This window comes from Camellia sinensis, chromosome 1, assembly GCF_055761805.1.
Source record: "Camellia sinensis isolate YWXY chromosome 1, ASM5576180v1, whole genome shotgun sequence".
NCBI classification, from domain to species: Eukaryota; Viridiplantae; Streptophyta; class Magnoliopsida; order Ericales; family Theaceae; genus Camellia; species Camellia sinensis.
In genome coordinates this window covers 135,972,988-135,984,495 of record NC_138961.1, presented here as the reverse complement: position 1 = coordinate 135,984,495, position 11,508 = coordinate 135,972,988, and the positions used below count along the sequence as shown (strand labels likewise).

General features: G+C 34.1%; 1 long non-coding RNA gene and 1 pseudogene across 1 annotated transcript; one reads left to right on the top strand and one right to left on the bottom strand.

The window, feature by feature from the left end:
• Positions 1 to 1,274: 1,274 nt before the first annotated feature.
• On the top strand, positions 1,275 to 2,263 carry LOC145797519 (uncharacterized). The gene is made up of 3 exons (XR_014339076.1): positions 1,275 to 1,371; positions 1,875 to 1,926; positions 2,018 to 2,263. It is a non-coding gene; the product is annotated as an uncharacterized LOC145797519 (long non-coding RNA).
• A 3,382-nt stretch (positions 2,264 to 5,645) lies between these two features.
• On the bottom strand, positions 5,646 to 7,923 carry LOC114317680 (uncharacterized; annotated as a pseudogene).
• Positions 7,924 to 11,508: the final 3,585 nt, after the last annotated feature.

Genomic DNA, 11,508 nt, shown 5'->3' with positions numbered 1-11,508 from the left:
TTTATTCGGACCCTCTGCGCGAGGGTAATGTTGTAATAAGTGTGCGTATGTGTGATGTATGTCTTCCAACCCCACGTCTTTCTCCCTTTTATTTATCAGCTTATGATGGTTAGATTAGGGCATGTTTCAATTAGCATACAGTATGATAGCATGTTTGCATTCATTCATCTGTCTTGCATGCACCGGGCTCGGCGCATCATACTAACTGCATTGTATCTCAATTCCGAGTTGAATACTTGTTAGTTGTAGTATTTCGCATGCCATCTTTAGAATAGCCGAGCCTATCTTAGTTGCATCTTGCATATGTTGTATTAGGCATTTCTGTATAGTTAGGATCATGCATGGATTTCTAATTAGCTTTTGTTTTGGCTTGGAGTACTCGGTAAGTGTTTATGCTTTAGCATCCTTGCATGTGTGTGAGTGACTGCCATGATAGCATGCTTACCATGAGGCTACATGCTTATGTGATATAACTGCCTGAATGCCTGTGGGTGAAGGTTGGGTTATTTGAATTGGAACAATTCATTAATTGTGAGTTTTAAGCCCACTAGATAGTGGCAAAATCATGTTTTCTAAGCCCATCCGAGGGTGGCAAATCCACGTCTTAGCCTACTTGCGGGTAGTACCATCAAACCATTTTCAAATAAACAAACATGAAATGTTTTGTTCCAATTCAGGTGACCCAGTCTATACTTGTATGTTGTGCGCATCACATAGTAAATCTAAGCTAATAACCAGAATAAGAACGCATAATGTTTTCAAAAATAGATATCATGGTTAGTAGAGGCCGATCTTTGATCGGGCGAGCGTGGGTGCTCACGAAGTGACCTTCCCTAATCGTACCCAAGTTCCCGAGCCGAGGCAACTTTGGTGATGACGGACACGTGGCCTTAGGCACGAGTCAGGGTTTCCTAAATTTCTCAAAATAAAATATTTAGGTGGCGACTCTGTATCTGGCAAAGCAGTCCATGTTTGGCACTTCTTTAAAAAAAAATTTGTTTTCTCAAAACGATTTGCCGGATTTGGACTCTTTGGTTCAGATTGAGAACTGTGACAATTTGAGAGTCCGAACTTGTAGTGAGCCCAAATGAACAGAACGGAACTCATCCTCCCGGGGCGTTCGGGAACGTTTACAGGGGTGTGAATTTTGTATTGATGTTTCAGGTTATTTGCTCAGTTTGCGATACAGAGCAACCAGTAAGTGTCTCTTGATTTTAGATTTTTGCTTTGTTCATCTTGTTTTTGATCGGTATTCTAATTGGTATCATTGATATTTATCTGACATATAACCAGGTGGTACGTGTTAGTACCAATTGTGGAGTCAATATGGGAGAATATTTCTGCGAAGTGTGCAAATTCTACGATGACGATGTATGTTAACTATTGCATCTTATATCCACTGTCGTTAGTGAGCAATTGATAATTTATTTATGTGTGATTATTGAGTGTTGTTGACGTTTTAGTCAGTACACTGTCAAGCTCAAGAAGACCAAGGATTATATATAAACTTGTGATTTGACTATGATATCATTGTTGATATTGTTTATACATTTATTCATATTTTAAATTCATTCATTATTGTGCTGAATTTAGAAATTATAAATTTTGAAGAATTCTTAGAACATTGAGGCTTTTCAATAGGTACCATGATATGTCTGATGTTTAAAATTTATTTACAGATATTGTGCCGAATTGGGAAATATTCAATTACTTACAAAATGATCGCCTCCTAGTTTCAATCCTTTGCCTCTTTCAATTCTTGAATTCTTATTAATCATTTAAAAAATTCCTTGTCATTACTGGTTTCTACCTCTGTTTCTTGCTTCGATCTAATACAAGCTCTCTTTTTGTGCTTGCACGTGTGTATGTAACAGTGTGCACAAATGTTTGAATTTCTTCTCAGGCATGTTGGTGTTTTGAGGCAAGGTTGAATCCCTTGAGTTTTTGGATTGTTTAATTATCTATACTTATTTGCTAAATGCTTCCGCTGATTGGGAGGTTGATTATTATTTTGCAGTTGGTGTCTTCAGAAAGAAAGGTACCAAACTATATGAAGCAAACTTGAAGGATGAGAAGCCTTTAGATCAATGGCTTCATTGTTAAATTAAGCAAGTGTTTTAGTAAACAAATTTAATTTTCCCATCATGTTTACACCTTCAAAATATTCTGTAAATAACATTTGATGTAGAATTTTGTGTGCAAAGGACATCTTTTTTGTATGATTCTGTATTTCTATGGAATTCTTATTTTGGGTTGGATTGTATTTGATTTGTACTCAAATTTGATGTTAAAAGATCAAATTTTTGTTTTGTTGAAACGAAATAGAAATAGATATATGTATTATTTTGCTTATATACAGGGTGCAGGTTGCACGAAATAAATATAGGTTGTGAAGAAATTAATTATAATAAAAAAACACTAAATAAAGTTTTTGGTAACTAAATGTTTAGAGCGAAAAAAAAAGTGAATTTGTTAGTGACTAACCAATTGGTAGCCAAAAAGGAAATCAATTATTTTTAGTAACTAAATATTTGGTAGCCAGAAAGAACCCAAAGATTTTTGGTGACTAAAAATTTAGTAGCCAAAAATAAATGAAGACTTTAGGCTACCAAATGGTTAGTAGCAAAAAATAAAATAAAATGAAAAATAATTTTTTTGGCTACTAAATTCTTTAGTCCCTAAATATAGTAATGTTGTGACTAAAACTTATCTATGACAAAAAGTTTTAGTCACTGAAAATTAAAATAATTTTATTTGAACACTTTTGTCGACTAAATATTTAGTCGCCAAAATATCTCCTTTCCCGACTACTCAAAGTTTCGTAGCCAAATGTTCACTTTTGGCGACTAATATTTTAGTCGTCAAAAGATAACCTTTGCCGACAAACCAAAATTTAGTAGCCAAAACGTTCACTTTCAGCGACCAAAGATAGTTTAGTCGCCAATACTATCGTCGACAGAGTATAGGCGACGACTTTGGTGACAAAAAAAGTTAGTCGCTAATTTGTCTCGGCGACCATAAATGGGGCTTTTGGCGACTAATATTTTAGTCGCCAAAAGTGTCATTTCTAATAGTGTGTAATTAAACGCATATAATGATTACTTATACGATTACACACAATATAATTTTATCTTTTGTTCCTTTTGTAATTTTTTCAAACTTTTTGGGAGTCAAATTATAATTTCTAAACTCTAGGATAATTGGGCTTGGTGATTTGCCTTTGGCTGTTGAGGTGTGTTGTCCACCTGTGTTCGGGCAGCACTTGGGCAAGGAAAATTTGGGCTATAAGGAATTTTTGATTAAATATTATGAATATATACAATGAAAAATGAAATATATATATATATATATTTGTAATAGAAAAGTCTAGGGTTCAGATTTTGGCCAAGAATGAATTGTGTGGTGGAGTTTGAAATTATGTATTATAAAATTCATGTGTAGAATGAATCTGAATTACATATTGATATTTTTAAATAAATTTTGGATTTTTTTTTTTTTTTTGGTTTTTGGGTTTGTAATATTCTTGTTTTTGTAATTGGTCATAACAATTAGCTTTAAAACCACCGAGAGTGGTGGCCAGTGGTGAAGGCATTGCCTTCCCACAGCCATGAGTCAAGTTCGACTCATAGGGGGCGCGAAAATATTGGATTTTCCAATGACTCTCTGCAGAGATCTCGCGTTGTACTTCGATCGAAATTTGACCTTGGCTAGGGCGGTTGATGAGCTCCACTGGTGCCTCGGTGGTGGGTCCCCTTCTTATGGGTTGGGTTAATCAGGCCGGCAACCGGTAGACCCCAGGGCTTAGTCCCATGGATGCCGTGATGACACCTAAGAGCATCATTTTTTTCAATTAAAAAAAAAAAAAACTCAAAAATTTGGTAGTAGTATGAATGCAATAAATGACTACCTACTTCCACTATTATAGAAGAGTGGTACTACATGCACCAATTAGCGTATTAACTAGTGTAACACTAGTTATGATATTATTATTGATTCCACTCATTATACAAATTACAAATATCCAAAATATTTTAAATTATACCACATTATAGAATGTGGCAAAATTATTAATGTATTGTATTAAAGATTCTTTCTTTGGAAAAATTAATGAAACATCTTTTTTCAACTTTGGGTATTAGGAGAGATTCAACATATATATTTTTATTAGTTAAGGCCTCTTGATTAAATTTTTCTGTGATCATACCAAAGAAATTTTGAAATTTCTTATGTGAAAATTGAAATTTTTCTGTGTTGGGACAAAATTTCTCTATATTGAATTTTCTCTATGAAAATGTTGAGGGGCCCAATTACTATATGAAAATATTATATATCTTTTATTTTATAAAATCTTAATATCATCACCTTAAAAAAAATTATCTTTTTCTTTTCTGATTGGAACAAAATACCCTTTTATTTCTTTTTATTTCCTCATTCTTCTTCTTCTTTTTTTTTTTTTCCTCCTGCAATTACCACTACAAGAATTAACACTTTTGGCAACAAAAAAATTGGTTGCTAAAAGTCTATTTTTGGTCGGAAAAAGTTATCCGCGACCAAATTTTTTGGTCGCTACTTTGGTCGCCAATTGAGGGTCGGCAAAAGTAATTCGCGACCAAAATCTTGGTTGGTCGGCAAAAGTTGGATTTGCCGACTAAATTTTTGGTCGCGAAATATATCATTATCGCGACTAATTCATTTAGTCGCTAAAACACTTTGGTCGCGAAAAGTGATATTTTCCCGACCAAAAAGTTTGGTCGCCAATTATCACATTCAACGACCAAAAAGTTTGGTCGCCAATCGTGACATTCCGCGACCAAAAATTTTGGTCGCCAATCGTGACATTCCACGACCAAAAAAGGTTTTGGTCGCCATTTGTTACTTTTCGCGACCAAAACTTTTGGCCGGCAAAAGTGAGTTTCCACGACCAACAGCTATTTTGGTCGGTAATAGATGTATTTTTTGCGACCAAAACTCTTGGTCGGCAATTGTCATTTTTTGTGAAAAAAAATTATTTATTTGTCGCAACTAATAAATTGGTCGCCAAAGCAGGAAAACAATACACTTGTAATTCCTAATAATTTATTCAATCCATAATAAACCTATAATTTTAAAGCATCACTCAAATTAACTGAATCATTAACATTCGACACAATACATAATTCATTAACATTCGATTTATTAAATTTCTGTCAAACAACCAGACATTGTTCCAATTCAAACTGAAACAACCAGACATCCCCAGCTGGTGTTCCACCAGACATTGTTCACACAAAATAATGACAACCAAAGAATCCAACAACACCTTTCTAAACTGTCAAACAACCTACTTCCAAAATTTCTTAAATTTCCCAAAACACTAGTGTACATTATATACATCCTATTTATAGAACTACATTCCAATTCAAACGGAAACACCCTAGTTTTAGCAAGAACAAAAAGAAACAATTCTACGAGGAAATAATATGTGGAAGCTTTGACTAAAACAAGAACTCTGTGTCAAAAACTTCGAGGGCATTGTGGACGCCAATAGGGTTCACACCTGGCCGGAAAGCCTTTCCTTCAATATACATGTGACAACATTTAATCAATTAGCATTTGACCTAGTGTTGGGTAATTGCAATTTGCTTGTAGTGATTGAAGACAGAAACTCACATTTCTTTCAAGAAAGTGTGCTTATAGAATGCATCCGGGATTCTCCCAGTAAATTGATTATGATCCAGGTACCTGCAATGAAAGCAAGCTTAAGATGCTATCCCATGCCTACCCAAAACAAAGATGCTGTCCCAGATACACAAAAGCACAAAGATGCAAAAAAAGGAGAAAAGCAAATTAAAGAAGGGAAAAAAAAAGGCATTAATTGTGATAAAAACAACAGTTAAAAGCCATGAATCAAAGCCATAAGGGATGAGGAAATCTTCTCAATATTGAAGATTGGGTCACAGATGTCAAGGAACGAAACAAAGTGTATCGATGAAATAGGAATCCTAACTCAACCTTGGTTCCACTAACAAACTTGTCCTGCAAATCCAAATAACTTTTCAATATGCAATTGTAATATTGACCACTAGCAAAATTGCCCGTGCCTAAAGGTACTTCATCAGTAGGGAAATAACACCAACCGTTAGATTTATTCAATCTTAACCCCAAACTATAGCACATAACATTTTTCAAAAACTGATGTGCTTTATTATATAGATTTGTCTTGTCCTTCTTGTCATGAAGACATGATATGTGACTATTTCAAACCATAAAATCACATCAGCCAAATTGTGATCCAATGAATAGTATGCCCAGAAAGTGTAGCTAAAAAAGTCCAGACTTAGAATTCGAACTGCCAAATTTATGTGTACTGCTCTTAGAAAGAGGAAATTCCTCTAGATACATTGCAAAAATAGAACTTCTCATACATAACTGGATCACATTTGTAGAGTGGACAGAAAATTCAAAAATAAACTTACAAGGAAGTCAATCGGGGAATATGAGCAAGTCCAGATGGTATGATACCCAGACATTTTCTTGTATGATAAATGCCTGTTACAAACATAGCAGCCAATTTTTTAAGATGGTTTCAATTACAACAAAAAGAAATCCAGAAAGAAGATAGATAACAGTCTTAATACAGTTAAAAAGAAAATGAAATGCTTACAAGATTTCCAAATTAGTCAAGTTTGCTAGCTGAGCTGGGATTCCACCCGTAAGGTAGTTATTATTCAGATAACTGCATATCAGAATTACAAAGGATCAAAAATGGTTTTTATAAGAACTACGACTCTGATAGCCTTAAACTGGAAAATATTAAGTATTTCAAAATTCGCTGAAGCATAGACTTACAGGTTGCGAAGAGATGGAAAGCATCCCTCAATACGTATTAGTTCCCTAATAGTTCCCACCAAATGATTGTTACCAACATCCCTATGAAAACATGGTTATCACAGAGAGATTATCTGCAATGAGATACAAATAGTAAAGTATACAAATACTATAGGGAATAGAACATGAAATTTACAAATGTTGGAGTTGTTGCAGAGTGCCCAATTCTGGTGGAATTCGCCTAATAAAACGATTTTCATGTAGACAGAGGTAACGTAGCAGAGGAAGATTAGCTAATTCTTTGGGGATTTCTCCTTTGAAATTATTGAAACTCAAGTATCTGCAGAAGATTCATTATAACACATTAATAGTATATAGAATAAATAATATGAGAAAATTCCAACAAAACTAATACCCTCAAAGATGATGAAATTACTCACAGATGGGTTAGACTCTTTAGTTCACCTATTTCAGGAGGAATGACATCTTGCAACTTATTCCACCTCAAATTGCTGGAAAGAAATAAGAAAGAAAAATACTGTAAGTAAACAGAAAATTAGAAAACAAAAAAGATCAGAGCAAGTGGGCTAGAGTTCTCAAAATTGGAGAAAATGTTTTCCACATTAAGTGGTTGGAAAAAAAAATTTCAATACAGACAACTTGTTAGTTAATAATAGGGTTTAAATTATACATCAGCAATTTCAATCCTCAAAGAATGTATTTGACTGGAGCAACTCATTTGATCATCTGACATCATACACTCCATTCACACAGACACTGTTTTATAAAATAGGAAATATTTAAATTGCTCAGCCATTTACTTCATTCCACCCTAATGTGACATGCTCTCCTCCAGATAGTCCAGACCCTGAGAAATCAAGGGTGAAAACAGTAATGTTTGAAAGCAACAATATTATAGCCGCTTCACTGGCATCTGCCCTGCATCCACTGGTAAAATCAATACAGACAACTTGTTAGTAAAACAGATTTACAGAATGAATTTGTTAAAGCTAATTCAATTATCTACCAGTTTAATACTCATCCATACTATGACAGAAAGCAAGTAAAGGACCTATATTTTTAGAAAAATTATTAGACAGACCTTTGATATTCCATATACTATCCTTACTTTTTCTATAAGAGCAATCTCTACTCATCCACATTTATTTTCTAACCTGTTTCCATGGCAATAGAATACAAAAGGCAAAGCCTTTCCTTCTGGACGAACAATAGGCATGTAATGACTACATTGGAGAACATCTCCTCGACTGTTTGTGACCTGCAGAATGATAAAAGGCCAAAAGCTAGTGAGGAATTTGAAGAATTTGAAGATGGGGAATTTGAAGATGAGGAACATGGTGCTTGGGAGAGAATAAAAAAATTGCAGCAAAATTCCTTTGGATTTGCAGGATTGTCAAATTGTTGAAGCATGTAGGCATTTGGCGTGCTATTCAAAATTTCTTTAGCTTTCTGAACTGCTCCGTTCATCCCCTTAGCAGAATTAGTCAAAACAAGCTCAGCTCCAAAAGCTTTAAAAAGAACCCTTCTTTCTAGACTCATTGAGGCTGGCATTGTCAATATGAGCTTATATCCTTTTGAAGCAGCTATAAATGCAAGTCCAATGCCAGTGTTTCCACTAGTTGGCTCCACCAGAATGCTCTAGATAGAGGGGAGGTGGAGGAGATGGGAAAAAAGAAGAAAATTGTTGCATCAGAATGGTAAACAGGATATATTTTAATTAATTTATTTATTTTTTTGATAGACAGGATAAATGTTAATCTAAACTAAAGTGATTATCAAAATATTGAGGACATAACGTGACATACATATTTACAGGAAGCATTTTGAGCTAAGATGAAGAATAACACCATGATGTGTTAAATGCATTCATGCTGTGTTCTACTTCAGATCATTTGTTTACAACAAAAGATATATTATTATTAGGGTTAAAGGTACATTACAACTGTTAATTTAAGTGTTTATGTGCTGATGGTGCATAAAAAAATTAGTTTCATGGACTCCAATTTTTGTTAAGGCGGCCTATCTATGGAAGGGTTGCCTTAATATACAAGGGTTGTTATTGTCCAAATACAGCAAAAACAAAAGGCAAAGCACATCAAGGTTGCACACATCCTTTATACAATACGAGGTAAGGGTTGTATTCATGGTTATGTTACCTTCCCTGGTGTTATAAGACTCCTCTGCTCAGCATCAGTTATCATACTGTGTCCAATCCTGAAACCAAAAAAGAATTGAATACTACAGCAGGGGAAACAGATCAGCAGAACAGAATAGTGGAAGATTGGACTACCACAATAGTGGAAGAGTTTGGCAAGAAATATAAATAACACCAGTGGAATAGTTAATCAAGTGGACTAGCTTAGTAGAACACTAGCTTAGTGGACTGCCACAATATAAATAACACCAATATAAATAACACTAGCTTAGTGGACTGCCACAATAGTGGAAGAGTTTGGCAAGAGATTGGACTGCCACAATAGTGGAACAGTTAATCAAGTGGACTAGCTTAGTTGACAATTTTTACATACTTCTAATTACAAGGTTAGGGAGTCAATTTATGCCAAAGACAAAGATTGATTATTTTTGCTCTATTATTTATAAATTATGATTGTTCAATTTAATATAATTATCTTCATAAATATAAATAATCACCTGCCAATTGAAAAAAAAAAACAAAAAAATCACCATCAAAGTTGCTACCCTATATGGAAAAATGCACACACTAGTGTAAAAGGAGAGATTGTGAAATGATCAACTTCTCATGATAGAAAATTTTGTAAAATAATCAACTGCTACATGACAACTGAATGAATAAATAGTGTTGAAAAGAATTCAGATCTTTGATATCCATAAAACACTAAGTAAAAATTTGGAATTTTAGAACTTGCTAACATCCTTACAGATAAACACTATATATTTGAACTAAAAGCAAAATAAATAAACTAGATGATCCAAAAGATAAAGGAGCTACTCTACAATATTTGATTTATTGCTCAATAAATTTATTCCACAAGTCCATCCTTGCACACATGTATTCGACCCAACTTCACATTAAAAGTACATAAATCTTTTCGTTAAAACAAAACTCCTAATAAAAACAATAATAAAAAGAAGAGACCAATACCTAGCCACAAGCATCCATCCTGGGGCATTGAACCACCACCACTTCTCTCCCATTGTCTTTTCTGTTTCTCAAAATAAATAAAAGAGTTACCAAAAATAACTGTGACAACAATTACAACCAAATATTAGGGCTAAGGCATAGATAATTACAACTATGGACATCAAGGCCAAGTCAATGAAGGCCACCCCCAAAGCCCAAGTAACTTAGACATTGGACTTGAAAGACAATAAATTTAAGATATAATCATACAAGGCTTAGAACCAAGGGTAAGTCTAAGGAAACCAAAGCCACCCCTAGGCCAAGGCAATCCAAGGCCATCACTAGGTCGAGGCAAACTACAGCCACCCCAAGGTGAAGGCAACCAAGGCCAAAGCCAAAGGAAAGACAACGAGAAAAGGGTATCAATAGCTATTCTTATGTTTTGAATGATATTTTATGATATCCTCACACAAAGGGCCAGAATCTGTCCAAGTTTAGTAAAAAGGGAATTTCTCCCTTGATGTTATGTCAGAAATGGCACACCTTATTTCAAAATAAAGGTAACACATAAGATGATTTTGCTCAACTATTTTAAAGTTGATCTTGCTTCTAATGTCCATTATCAAACCAAAAACTATCTTAAATATTTTGTTGAGTAAAGAAATTTTCAAGAAAATTTTAATAAATGTTTTCTAGAATGGTGCATCAAAATTGGCTATCATGTCATTTGTTTTCCACTGTTTCACACAATAAAAATAATTCCAAATTGTGTTACTTTATTTTTTATGCAATCCCAACCACCAAATAGATTTCATTGTCATCTTTCTTTCCTTAATTATGTATAACTTCAATTTAAACACACTATTAACCAAAGAAACATAAATTTTGATAGAGGGATGGAGAGTGAATTTGCAAAAATTTGACACAGAAGATATATACTTTTGTTTAAAAAGAAACATGCATGAAAAATTTTCATGTAGTTCAATCATATTCTCTCTTTTTTGTTGTAATAATGGTTACCTCATCCTCACATAAACACATGTGAAAGTTAAAGGGAACCTTGGAAGCTTGAGGAGTTGTTAAACAGATGGAGAAACCATAATTATTCATAAGAGTTCAAATCCAATGAAGGAAACACACGGTAAAACCACCTAAAATTTCATTAAAAAAGCAAATTGAATTATCTTCTATATACTTCTCTTCCTAACATGTTTTGAGGTTGGTTGGAATCCTCCTCTTTCTAGTTCTTTGCTAACTTGTTCTTTTCAAGGCCCAATACATACACATATACAACTATAATTATAGAACTGGTTCAATTAGCAATTTAGATAAACTAAATACAAACAAATAATCTTCTTTATATGGACCAGTCAGCTGGAGATGAGCTTGAACACAACTGGACAAACTTCAGAGTTCCAAAACAGGACCTAGAATAGGAATATCAATGTAAAATGTAAAGTTAACACACATTCATAGTGCAACGAACAATCACTAGCATGTCAACTTTTACTACTTTTATCTGGCTTATGTGCTCTTCCCCGTGGAGAGCAGGCTTGTCAAGCAAGGACATCAGATGT